Below are 12,545 nucleotides of genomic sequence, written 5' to 3'. Positions count from 1 at the left end.
TTTTTTTTTTTCTAAATTCATTTCCTATTACTCAAATAATTGAATTAGAGAATGAGAGACTGAACACAAATTCAGGTAGACCCACGTCACCCACCATGCATGTTCATCTTAAAAACTAGAGAGAGAGTAACGACTGTAAGACTTAGTCAAACCAAAATAGGGTAAAAGATTTTATCATTATCATTATTATTATTATTATTATTATTATTATTATTATTATTATTATTATTATTATTATTATTATTATTATTATTATTATTATTATTATTATTATTATTTTTGTAGAAGTATGAGAGATTACGTTAGGAAAGATAAGCTTTGTCGGTTTTTGTTAAAATAAAGAAGAAAAGTAACATTAGATAATAAATGCAAAATAATCACACTATTTTCTAAAGGATTTTTTATATATAAAATTCAAGAATTTTTCAGAATTTTTTTCTTGATTCGGATTTGGACTGAATTATTCGTAAAATTCGGTAAAATTCTATTTGACCGAATTATTCACGTTTAATTTGGAGAATTTAATAGCTGCCCAAGTTTTTAGACTAAACAATTAACTTTTTTCATAATTTTAAAGATGGTTAAAAAATATTTAATTTAATAATTATTTCATGAAAGGTTCTATTTTAAATCTTATGTGGGTCCATTATCCGAGTATTTTGTCTAAGAGAGGTCTTATATTTAAAAATCTTAAGCTAGCTTTCAAATATGATACTCTCAAGAAATTCGGATTTATTAATTTGGACTAGATCTAAACCCGCTCAGTTTGAACCTCTACCGTCGTTAGCGGTCCCAGTAGGTTCTTTAGCGTCCACGTTGGGGGTTTGGAAGGAACGACCAAGGATGTCCCTGCGGTTTTTGAAAAGACAAAGTGGCTTCGTATTTGGTACATGAACAAGTTTCCCAACGGCTGGATAACGAGGACAATTTGGTAAATTTCACATTAGATCGCTTTTCACCGACTAGAAGACTCTTGAAACCCTGCGCATTGGCTCCATTCCCACTGTGACTCGTCAATCGTCATCGACCCAGAAATCACTGAGGAAAGAAGCTATTCTCTCTCGCTCTCTTCTCTTCTCCCTCACACTATGCTGCTCCGGTATCTTCCCTTCTCTATTTCACTATCTCTCACTCTATATATCTCCCGCCCAACGCAAGGTCCGCATAAGGGAAGAGGCAAGTCGTCTTCCATAGAGCTCCTCCATCGCTGCGTCTTGAAGAACCTTCTCGAACGGCCCCAAGCTAACGCCTGAAGCCTCTCAATTTCAAACCCATCAAGGATCGCCTGAAGCTTCTCATCTCTTCCCTTCGACGGTGGTTTCTTCTAATCTTCAAACTCAAGGTCATCTCTGATGCAGCCTCGTCAAAGGCCTGGTTTGTGAGTTATTGAATTTCTCAAATTTAACCTAGTTCTCTAGCCTCTGAAGATTTGCCTGCTACAAGATTCCAATCGCTGCTGTCACGGTATGAGTTATCCTTCTCTGAACTCAAATATCTAAAGTATGCGAAGCCCTAAAATATGGGGATTTCGGGATAGGCTTACGATTTAGGGCTTGTCTAGGGTTTTTATCTGAAGCTCTGTCTCCTTTCTCTAATCTACATTTGATTTAGGGCTTGTCTGATTTGTGGTCTTGATTTCTGTTCTCACCTTGAACTGCAAGCTTTTCACCCTTGAATTCCATTTTTCTAAATGCATGCAAGGGCTGTTAAGGAGAAAATTATTTTCATGATTTTACCACCTTTACTGAATGAAGTTCTTGAAACAGAAGGGGGTGACTGGTTTCCTGCAGAAAAAAATTGGGTGGGGGTACATTTTACTCTTAACTTTTGCAGGAAATTTATATATGTTGATCTTCAAAGTGTTACAGAGAACATCCAGATGATGTTGTGATTTATTTTATAGTGATAACTGAACATACCTATAGCTTTGACAAAGGGAAGAGTTGTATATGAATTAGAACCCCTCTAGCCTCTTGGCTTTCTCTGTTGTAGCATTCCCTAGTGCCCTCTTCCCTGCAGGTATGGTTAAGCAATACAAATAACCACCAGGTTGACAGCCAATGTTATAGGAAGCATGGGCTTTAGGCTTCATCATAACCTTATGGAAGCAACAGAACTTAGAGTGTCAATGTTCATGAGGAATTTTTTTTTTGGGTGAATGTTCATGAGGATTTTCAGACCTCAGTTATCCTCAAAATCTGCAAGTTAGTTGCAGAGGTACTTTTAAGAATCTTGAACCTAGGGTGAGGGATTTGCCCCTGGTTTTTGTCGTTCATCCTCTTTAATATTTTTATTAATTATGATTCTAGAAATTTGCTGGAACTTTTTTTTGATACCTCTGTCTCTTTTTTATTGTTTCTGTTTCTACATTTGTTTTCTGTTTGCATGTGCTCACTGCTGGCCCATGTTTTTTTTTCCTATGGATTTGGTGGCTTTTAAAAAAGGGAAAAAGGTACTTTCTGTGGAAATAATTTCTGGTTATGTCATTGGTGATTTGGAAGGATTGGTCTTCAATCTGCATGATTTGCACATCTTTCCTATGGTCCTTGGTGAGGTGTAAAGGCCATATATGCCCTCATGAAGGGAGGATGCAAAGGAGGTCAAGTTTAGGGAGGAGTTTGAGGGGGCGGTGCTTGAGAGACACTCAGCACCAGGGGGGTTGCATATGATAGTGATAAGGATACGCCTGCTGATGTGGAGACAGAAGCAGAAGCGAGAGAGACACTGCATGCTAAGGCAGCCAACATAGTTGCACATTGGCAGGAGTAGGATAAAGGCAGGGAGTTCAAGGAGCTGGTTCTTCAAGCATACTGTGACATGGCTATCTTTGTGATACAATCAGAGGAATGGTTCCATTGGCGGCAACAATCTTCTAGTGGTTTTGAGTCTCCTCGAAAATCTATGTGATATCTTCTAGTGTACTGTTAAATGGTTATTCTTCTTCTTCTTCATTCTTAATACATATTTCAATTTCTTTTATTGAATGCATGCTGGTAGTGCTAAATTATGGGGACAAAAAGTAATATAAGGGAAAGGACATGGTAGGCTATGACATACACTAGCAACCTCCTAAAATCATGCTTAAATAGTCTTGCTAAAATTGATGTCACTATACATGGTCAGTTGAATCAAATGTTTGACCGCTTAAATGGTCAATTTAATTTTTTGACTGAAATGTACCATATCTCCACCGAAATTTTGGTAATTTTACAGTACATTTCGGTTTCGACTAGGGTAATCACTAACCTTGATGTCACTATACATGGTCAGTTGAATCTAACTGGATAGGAACCTCGCCTAATCATTGTTATAAGGATGAAAACTATTTCAGATGGACTTAAAAAAAGATTTATTGTTTGAAAGTGGTTGTTAGTTTTAAACTTTTAAATTTAGTATGTTCCTGGAATGTACATTAGTTTCTTTTTTCCTGTCATGATCTTGTTGGTCTGCAAGATTTAAGAAATTAGGTCCATTGTGGACGTAAATTTATAGCTTGTGCTTCTTGTATAACATGTCCACGGTTCCAAAGCTGCCATGGACCATATGCTTACAGTATCAAAGGATCACATCCAGGTGCATCTTCTTTTATATAATTTTGTGCTGATATAATGCAGGACATGCAATTTTCTCACAATTTTTATTAGATCTCCTTGCATTGATCATTATGGTTGAATTGGTAGGGACCAAGGGAATTTTATGATGGACCTCTTATCAAATGCATCAATTCACATGTTTCAGTTGAAAAGTTGATGCCCTGGAGAACAATTAAACATGGCTTTATATTTAAACGAAGTTGCTTTGTTGCTGTTAAAGAATAGACCCTATATACTATGGGGGTACAATTTTATGTCTACCACAATATGGGGGACTGTAAGAGTATTGATTCTGCTACTCTCTTAACAGTCTCTCCCTCTTCTTTTTCTTTCTCTTTCATCTCCTCTCTTCTACTGCAGTTACTGGTTACAGATCCTGGTTTGCCACAGTTGCTCTAGCAACCATGGCTGTAGGGTAGGAAACTCAGTTTTGAATTTTAACTTAGTAACATCAGGGTACACTGATGCTTTTCTATTAGGGGTGAGGATCAGTAACTTCAGCTCCATCAAGTCCTTTTGATATGGTGTCTTTTCATTTTTATCCTTATTAATCCCAGTTTGAGATGGTCTAAAATGGGTAAAGACTAAAAGCCTCAGACTGACCTGTAGAAACTACGCAGTTCCGTTGGGTTTTAAGTTGTCATTGAGCTTTTTTTGGTGGATGCAACTTTGAAAAGCAACGATGATTCAACCTTATGCCAATCCAATGTTGAAATCTTCACACCCATTAAAGAGAAACAGGAAAGTTAGAAATGTTGGGACACATTTGCCACCATAGGCATATATATAGCTAAAATAACGATTTAAAGGTAGTCACTGGTACTGTTGGGGATTTGAAGGATATGTTCCATTATTTACGAACTAAGATATTTTCTACGTTTCTTGGATTCCGTTGTGTTTGGTTTCTGATAGTTGTTGCCTACAAGATAACTAGTAACTTTTGACATTTTAATGCTTCAAGTGACACTTATCTGGACCTCCATTTTAATTTCTTTTCTTATTCTCCTTTTTTTTTTTGGTGGGGATATGGTTGTTGGTTAGTTCTTCACCTCAGTTCAGCCTTTGATAAGCCCAGGAAGACAGTTTATTGGTGTTCTTAAAATCCACTAGATGGGTGAATATTCTCATGTTCTTGTTTATCGATGAACATGCACTCTTGGCTCAATATTTTTTTCTGTATTTTTGTTATATATTGTTGACTGTAATATATGTAAGCATTTCTCAGGGTTTTCCCTTATTTTTTGGACGGCCTGGCCGTGAGATTATGAGGAGTTCCCTCGTAATGTAGTAATTCAAATGTGTTTCATTACAGTTTGTATTCAGTTTTTCTGTCCATTTATTTGGGATCATGTGCTAACTGAACTCAATTGAGCTTATCTCTTCTACATGGGGGTTGGCAGCAAAAATTCACCATTCAACCTTGATTAGGTTAATATTCTGGTTACTCATTATCATTTGTTTTTATCACTTTCCCTTTTTCATCACTTATAATGATTAAATTTCCTTGACTACATTTATTTCTGATTCTATCACATCCTTAGACTCGGCACTAATCCATCTCAGTATTCTCATGTTAACAATGCGTATTATATATTTACACTAAATTTTGTGGAATTTGGATATATTATGTGTTCATTTTCTTATTGCTAATTCTGTGTTGTGTGTGCATGTGTGTGTATTATTTCTTGCCCCCTCTTCAAATCAGGTTGGGATGCCTGTGAACTTGAGGGACTTTGTCTTAACCAGCCATAGTGGTGAAGAGGTAAAGCATAATAGTATTACATTAGATATTCCCGATGTCCTTTTATTATCGCTCATACTTGGTCCCTCTTAAAATATAATTTGTATAATGATGCAGTTAAATCTTCTTTACATGAATGAAACGAGTGAATATAATTTTTTGGTTGATCTCAACAGATGTGACCTAATTTCATTAATGATCATTGCCTGATGCAAACTCATGGAAATGAAAACCTTTGTAATAGTGACAATGTTGATCTTGAAGTTTCATGTATTTCTTTAATGATGTTATTTTTCCTTCTTGTTCTTATTATTATCTCGTTTGTTATCATTTTGTCCTTGAAATTTATCACAATAGCGGGAGCCTATTGCACTGGGTTGCTTTTTTTTTAATGTTTTTTTTTTACTTGCAGTCTTATAAGAAAACTGAATATAAGTTTTTCATTTGCTAAAGAAAGGTAGTTCCAGCCTTTCCTTTTCCTTAAAGTTACTTACTTGGTGAAGAAAATAAAGAGGATATTTGAGAAATTTTTATTTTAATTTGTTTCATGAACCGGTCATTTTTTATTTTGGATGTAGCTTTCATGGTTTCATTATGATTATTACATGCTTCCTATTCCCATGAAACTGATTTTCCATATTTATTCTTTCTCAGGTGACATAATCTAAAGTTTTAATGGATAATCATATATACCTATTGGATATGTTTCATGCCCCATAGAAACAGTGAGTATCATTAGACTTTTAGAGTGTTGGTTGTGTTTTAGCTGAGTAAAGCTATAACTCAAAAGTTAATTCATTAAATGCTTATCCATTTTATTAGGACATTTGATTTTTCACCTAAGTAAACATGTCTGCCTGAGCACGCTTGCATTTCACCTTTGCCCTAAGATTTCATCAGTTTGTTTTTTTATGTCCATTTCTCATTTGGATATCTTTGTGTTTATTGTTCATTTAAAATACTATGGAAACACGAACTGCCTATAATTCTTCCAATATAAAATAGGTCTCTAATTTTTCTAGGTTAATTATGTGTCAGCTCATGATAATAAAACTTAGTTGTTTAATCAGTCTATTACTAGTAGGACATCAGTCCTAGTAAGACTCCTCCTTCCTTCTCCTCTCATGACAGCCTTCTAACACCTTTAACATCATATCTAGCTATACTTATATGTTTGTCTTGTATGGAGTTCTAATCAAATAAGATTCTAACCAACCTTATTGATTTATGCAAATGCCAATGAAAATTTATGTGGACGATAGATGGAGGATAACTAATTTGGCAACCAGTATTGTAGCATTTTCACAGGTTCCATTTTCCTTGCATTAAGAAGTGGTGGAGTCTTACATTTATTATATAATATCATTATACTTTGATATAACAATCTCACTCTTTTTTTTGGTGAATCGTTTGTTGAGCTGTCCTAGGTACAAGTTTCTAAATCTCGGATCAGTCTCGAGATCGATCAACGCCGATACCAATCAGGCTAGGATCGGAGTATTGGACAGATTTACCTATGATTTTAAATAAATTTTATTACGTTTTATTGTGGGGCAGTATCTGTATATTCGGATCCAATTGGTCAAGACTCAGGATCAGGGATCAGTCAAGGACAAAATCGATCCGATCCAGCCAATATTGACCTATCCAATCCGACTTTTGGAACCATACCTGGGAGTAGCTTTACGGTTTTGTTAACCTCACTGAAACGACCTTGCAGGTCACTAACTGTCCTGTCTGAATACATTACATGGAATTGTGGCTGTCGGGAAACTCATAAATAAGGGGAATTAAAAGGGGAAAAATTATTATTTTTAGATGTGATTTGACTGATACTCAGAATCTGTGAGGTTAACATATTCGTGTAGTTAAATGTTTTTGTTTTGTTCAGCTTGACACATCAGTTGATGTGACATGTGGGTTATGAAACAAATTTTGGTTGAATTCACAGAAGGTTGATTAAATTGAAAACAATTTTAATATTGAAAAGTGGTTACCCATTTTATGTTCTTGTACTGATGAATTAGTTATAATCCTTGGGTTATGGTCATCCTTCCTTGCCTTTTGTGGTGATTTCTGAGCATTCGAAGAAAGCTGATATATCTTATTAGTGGGTGGGACATCTACGCCATTTAGCTCTTGTGGATGACCTTGTTACTTTATTACTCTTGGCTATCTACGGTAGACTTTGGAGAGAAAAGAGGGCACCCGTCTTCAAGAATGAGTTGTTAAGTATGAATTATGGTTTTTCAAATTGTTCTTGCTTTATTAAATTTTGACTACTTTCATGGGGTTTTAAGGGGGTGGGGCGTTTCTTTTTTCTGTTTCAATTGGAATTTCATGTAGTGGAAGCCGATACCTGTTTGTTTAGGCTGTGGGTGCTTTTGTAGTAGCCTCCAATTTTGGTGGTTGTAATTGCTAATTGTTGTTGGTCTTTGTTTTATTTTGTTCCCTTAAAATGTTACAAATTCATTAGGTTGGGCTTCAAGCTTCTGGATTTCTACCATTAACCTTATATCTTGATTCTTTGCTGATTGTGTTGGACCAGGAATTAGAGTTTTGTAATGTGGTTTAATTATTGAGGGAGGGGAGTGGAAGAGCCTGTGTAGTGTGTTTCTTTTGTATTTGTGCAAGTGTATGCAAAATCTATTTATTTATTTTTTTTGCTCCTTGCTTGCAGGTATAAAAGCTGATATGGTAACATGTAATGGGATACTTAGATAGCAATGTGTATTGGTTTTATTTGCCGAGGAACTAATGTGCTTTGACATGAAATGTTTCAGTATGAAATAATGCCCATCAATACAACTTTTGTCTTATTTGTGTCAAGGTCTTTTAAGTGATCCTTTCAACCATGGCTGAAGTAGATGTGAAGGAATACACGAACATATGATAGTATCTTTATTTATTTTTTTGCTAAGGTCGTTTATCAAGGCCTTCGGCCTGACTAGTCCCGCGGGACCATACTAACCCCACAACCGCATGGACCGGGTCATACCGGGGTTGATTGAGAACCATTCAACCTTCACTGAAAGCAATGAAGAGCACTAAATACCCCCATGTGAATGCCCCAAGGAGGTAAGAAGAGTCGAAATTCAGAACCACACGCTTTCTGAGGCGAAGGTCCCTTGCCAATTCGGCTACCCCCTTGGGGTTAAGATAGCTTCTTGTATCGAAATAGTCTTAGGAGAGGATCACTAGACCAGATAGTTGCATATTCCCTACAAGTTTGTTTTCTTTTAATGCCTTTGTTAGATGCTCGCAATTCCACGCCTTTTTGTACTCAAAATGTGACATCTATTCTAGAGTTTGTTTGATGAATGCTATCTTAACAGGATGATGGATTCCGGTTTGACCTCATGGGTCATATAATGAAAGTACCGTGGTATCTAGTTCTCTTTGGCTAATCTATTTAGGCCTAAGAAGGTTTGCCTCAAAAGTTACAATTTGGAAAATGCACTTTACTTCTACCATTTTATCCCTTGCAGTTCCGTAAGAACCCACAAATTCACATAGTGGTTCTAGCTACTAGAACTTATAGTTTTGATACTTTTTGTTTGCACTGCTAATCCTTTCTTATGCTTAGATGTTGTCTTGAAAATTTTGAGGTGTCTCTTTCAGATTTAATTCATATAGGATGGATATATTATCACATTGGTCCTCACACTTTCATTTCAGAATGTTATTGAAACAAATCAGGATCTGAAACCAGTAGTTGCAAATAGAAGAGAGGAGAGGAAGAGAGACAGAGGGAGCAATTTCTGAGCCACGATAGGTTCACCTTGTGTTCTATCATGGGCTACTATCTTTATTAATTATATTTAGTTAGCAGGTAATGTATTCTTAAGCAGGAATACTTCTAAGAGTAGATGTTTTTACAATGAAGGCTCTAAGAGTAGATGTCTTAGTACAATGAAGGGAATAAAATAAAAAGACTACTCTAAGAGACTCAATTCACTGCATGATAACAAAGAAAATACTGGATCGGCCATATTTGAACAAATCTAGGTAAATTTTCTCCAATAACATCAATAACAACCATCACTCTATGCAAGTACCAATTTTAAAAAATTGCAATCCCAAACTGATGTGATCTAGGGTCTAAAACTCTAAATTGGGTTCTATGGGTCGTAAAATGACTGAAGGATTGTAGCATTTGTGTTAGTGTCGGCAGGTTCTAGATCGTTTGAAAGAATGTTGTCTGCAATCTGGGAATAGATTTCTTCCATTTCAGGAAAATGAACGAATAGCCTCCTGTGCCACGGTTGCCTTCCACAGCGAGCACGAACTTGTTCTGAATGAAAGTGTCAATAGACTTTCATTACCTCATGCTGTTGTAGATTGGATTCAGGATTGGCGTGGGGGTTTTACGCTGGTTTTGGCAAAAAACACAATATAATGAAGGATTTGAAAAACTGCAATTAAACTCAATATTTAAGTTGGTACATGGTAAATCAAAGGAGAAAGGACACATAGGGTATCGGGATTTATTGATTGGGGATAGACTTGAAGGGGTTTTGATATTGAGGACAAAGGAGAATAAAAGAATATAGGAAGGGGCACAAATGGAACTCAATTAATAAAATAATGGATAAAAAGAGTAAAACTATCATTATACTTCAACATGACACAATCTCACTCTTTTTTTTTTTGGTGAATTGTTTGTTGAGCTGTCCTAGGTACAAGTTTCTAAATCTCGGATCAGTCTCGAGATCGATCAACGCCGAAACCAATCAGGCTAGGATCAGAGTATTGGACAGATTTACTTGAGATTTTAAATAAATTTTATTACATTTTACTGTGGGGCAGTACCTGTGTATCAGGGATTCCTCTGCTTAAATATGTTCTCTATTTGGAATGACTTTGTCTTAAACAGTTTGTTTCTTTCTCTATAAGAAATGGTTTTAGTTCCTGATAAAATTTACCCCACAATGTGCCTACATCTGTGGTGGCTAATCTATATGCTGCTTGGATGCATATTATATGATCTCTAGACTCCATCTACTGGCGTGAACTGAGAAGTTGGGTCATGGGCGGTGATCAGAGTTGCTATTAAGTAGTAAATAATAGATAGAAGAGAGGAGAATGGAAGAACAAGTGGGGATTGCTGTGGTTAAGTAGTCACTGAGCACCATTAGTCCAAGTGGGGATTTTTCTATTTGGGGTTTCCCCCCTTTTTTTGATGATTTATTGAGGAAGGGAAGCATGGTGGGCGGGGAGGGGAGGGGAGGAGGTAGGGGGAGAGAGCAGGAGAGGAGAGGGATGGAGGGTTGGGTGGTGGTGGAGTTGGTGCTAGGTGGGTTTGCAGGAGGGAGGGTGGGACCGGGAGTTGTTGGTCGGAGGAACTAGAAAAAGAAAGGAGGGAGAAGGACGCAAGGGGTATTTCAGGCTATTCATTTAGCTCTTTCTACTCTTATGGGGATTTGGTAAATGTGTTCAACATTGAAACCTGTTACGGAATAATTCGATTGATTAATTTAAGGATTCGGTCAAAAAAGCGATCAAAAAAGCTTATTGGGTTTTTTTTTCTTTTGGTTTTTTTTTTTAAAATACTGTTTAAGTGGACCGAATAATTCGGTTTAATTCGGATTCGGTCCGAATTATTGCATTTTATATTCACTTTTGAAAAAATCGTGAATTTTACCGAATTTTATTTTTAATTCGGATTCGGTCAGAATTTTTGATAAAATTCGGAAAAATTCGGTTCGGCCGAATAATTCGCGAATTATTCGGCCGAATTGATAACACTGGACCTGACCAAAGGGCTTACCCTTGGTTAGCGGCTCAAGCCAATGCCGAGCACACCTGACCAGAGGGCCGACCCTTGGTTGGGAACTCAAGCCAAAGCCGAGCATAGCTGACTGAAGGGCCTTACCTCGATTGGGAGATGAGGCCACGATTGAGTACACTGGACTGAAGGGCATACTGTCGATTGGGAGCTCAGGCCAAGGCTGAGCACACTTGATCAAAGGGCTTTCCATTAGTTGAGGGCTCAGGATAAAGCTAAGCAAACTTGACCTTAGGGCCTACCCTCGGTTGAGAGCTCTAGCCAAAGCCAAGCACACCAGATTGAAAGTCCTATTGCAGTTGGAAGCTCAGGCCCAAGCAGAGCACACCTGACTGAAAGGCCTTCCCTTAGTTAAGGTCTCATACAAAGCCATGCAGACCTAATTGAGGTGCCAACCTTCGGTTCGGTTGGGAGTTAGAGCCAAGGCCAATCACACCTGACGGAACGTATTACCTTTGTTTGGGAGCTGAGACTAAGGCCAAGAAGATTAGACCAAAGGGCTTGCCCTCGGTTAGGGGCCTCAGGCCATGGTTGAGCACACCTGAACAAAGGGCCTAACCTCGGATGGGAGCTCAAGCCAAGGCTGAGCATAGCTGACCGAAGGGACTTGCCACTATTGGGGGATGAGGCTAAAGTCGAACACCTTGATTGAAGGTTCTAGCTTCTGTTGGGGGCTTAGGCCTAGGCCGAGCACACTTGACCAAAGTGCCTACCCTTAATTGGGAGTTCAAGCTATAAAGCTGAGCACACCTGGCCAAAGGGCCTACCCTCGGTTAGGAGCTGAGGCCAAGGCCGTGAAAACCTAACCGAAGGGTCTACTCTCAGTTTGGGGTTAGGATAAGGCCGAGCACATATGATCGAAGGGCCAACCCTCGATTAGAGGCTCTGGTTAAGGCCAAACACACAAGACCAAGGGGCCTACCCTCGATTGGGGGCTCAGGCCAAGGCCAAACAGACTTTATCGAGGGGCCTACACTCGATTGAGGGCTCAGGCCAAGGCCAAGCAGACCTGACCGAGGGGCCTACACTTGGTTGGGTGCACAGGCCAAGGTTGAGCACACCTGACGAAAGGGCTTACCCTCAGTTGGGAGCTCAGGCTAAAGCTGAGAATAGATGACCAAAGGTCTATGCCTCTGTTGGAGCATTAGGCCAAAGCTGAGCACACCTGATCGAAGTGCCTACCCTCAGTTAGGAGTTTAGGCCAAAGCCGAGCAAACCTGACCGAAGGGCCTTCCCTCGTTTGGGAGCTCATGCCTATGCTGAGCACCCTACTTGCTCAGAGAACCTTCTCCCATAAAATAGTCAAATGTGTCTGAGCATAGTTTACTTTGGAGAGTCAAATACGTTTTTCCCAAAAAAAAAAAGGTGGGAATGATGGAATTAAAAAAAAATATATGAAAAAAACTATAAAAAAGTATGTGAT

General features: G+C 38.1%; 1 protein-coding gene and 1 long non-coding RNA gene across 4 annotated transcripts in view; both read left to right on the top strand.

Annotated features, from left to right (window-relative positions):
* Positions 1–12,545, top strand: part of LOC122084002 (ABC transporter C family member 13-like) — a 101,004-nt gene that overhangs the window by 15,550 nt on the left and 72,909 nt on the right. The window lies entirely within an intron of this gene.
* LOC122084005 lies at positions 981–3,004 on the top strand. 2 transcript variants are annotated; one of them, XR_006141797.1, is made up of 2 exons: positions 981–1,464; positions 2,502–3,004. It is a non-coding gene; the product is annotated as an uncharacterized LOC122084005 (long non-coding RNA). The 2 variants fall into 2 exon arrangements; XR_006141798.1 differs by having other exon boundaries at positions 2,445–3,004.

Source organism: Macadamia integrifolia, chromosome 7 (genome assembly GCF_013358625.1).
Source record: "Macadamia integrifolia cultivar HAES 741 chromosome 7, SCU_Mint_v3, whole genome shotgun sequence".
Classification (NCBI taxonomy): Eukaryota; Viridiplantae; Streptophyta; class Magnoliopsida; order Proteales; family Proteaceae; genus Macadamia; species Macadamia integrifolia.
This window is presented reverse-complemented; position numbering and strand designations above follow the sequence as displayed.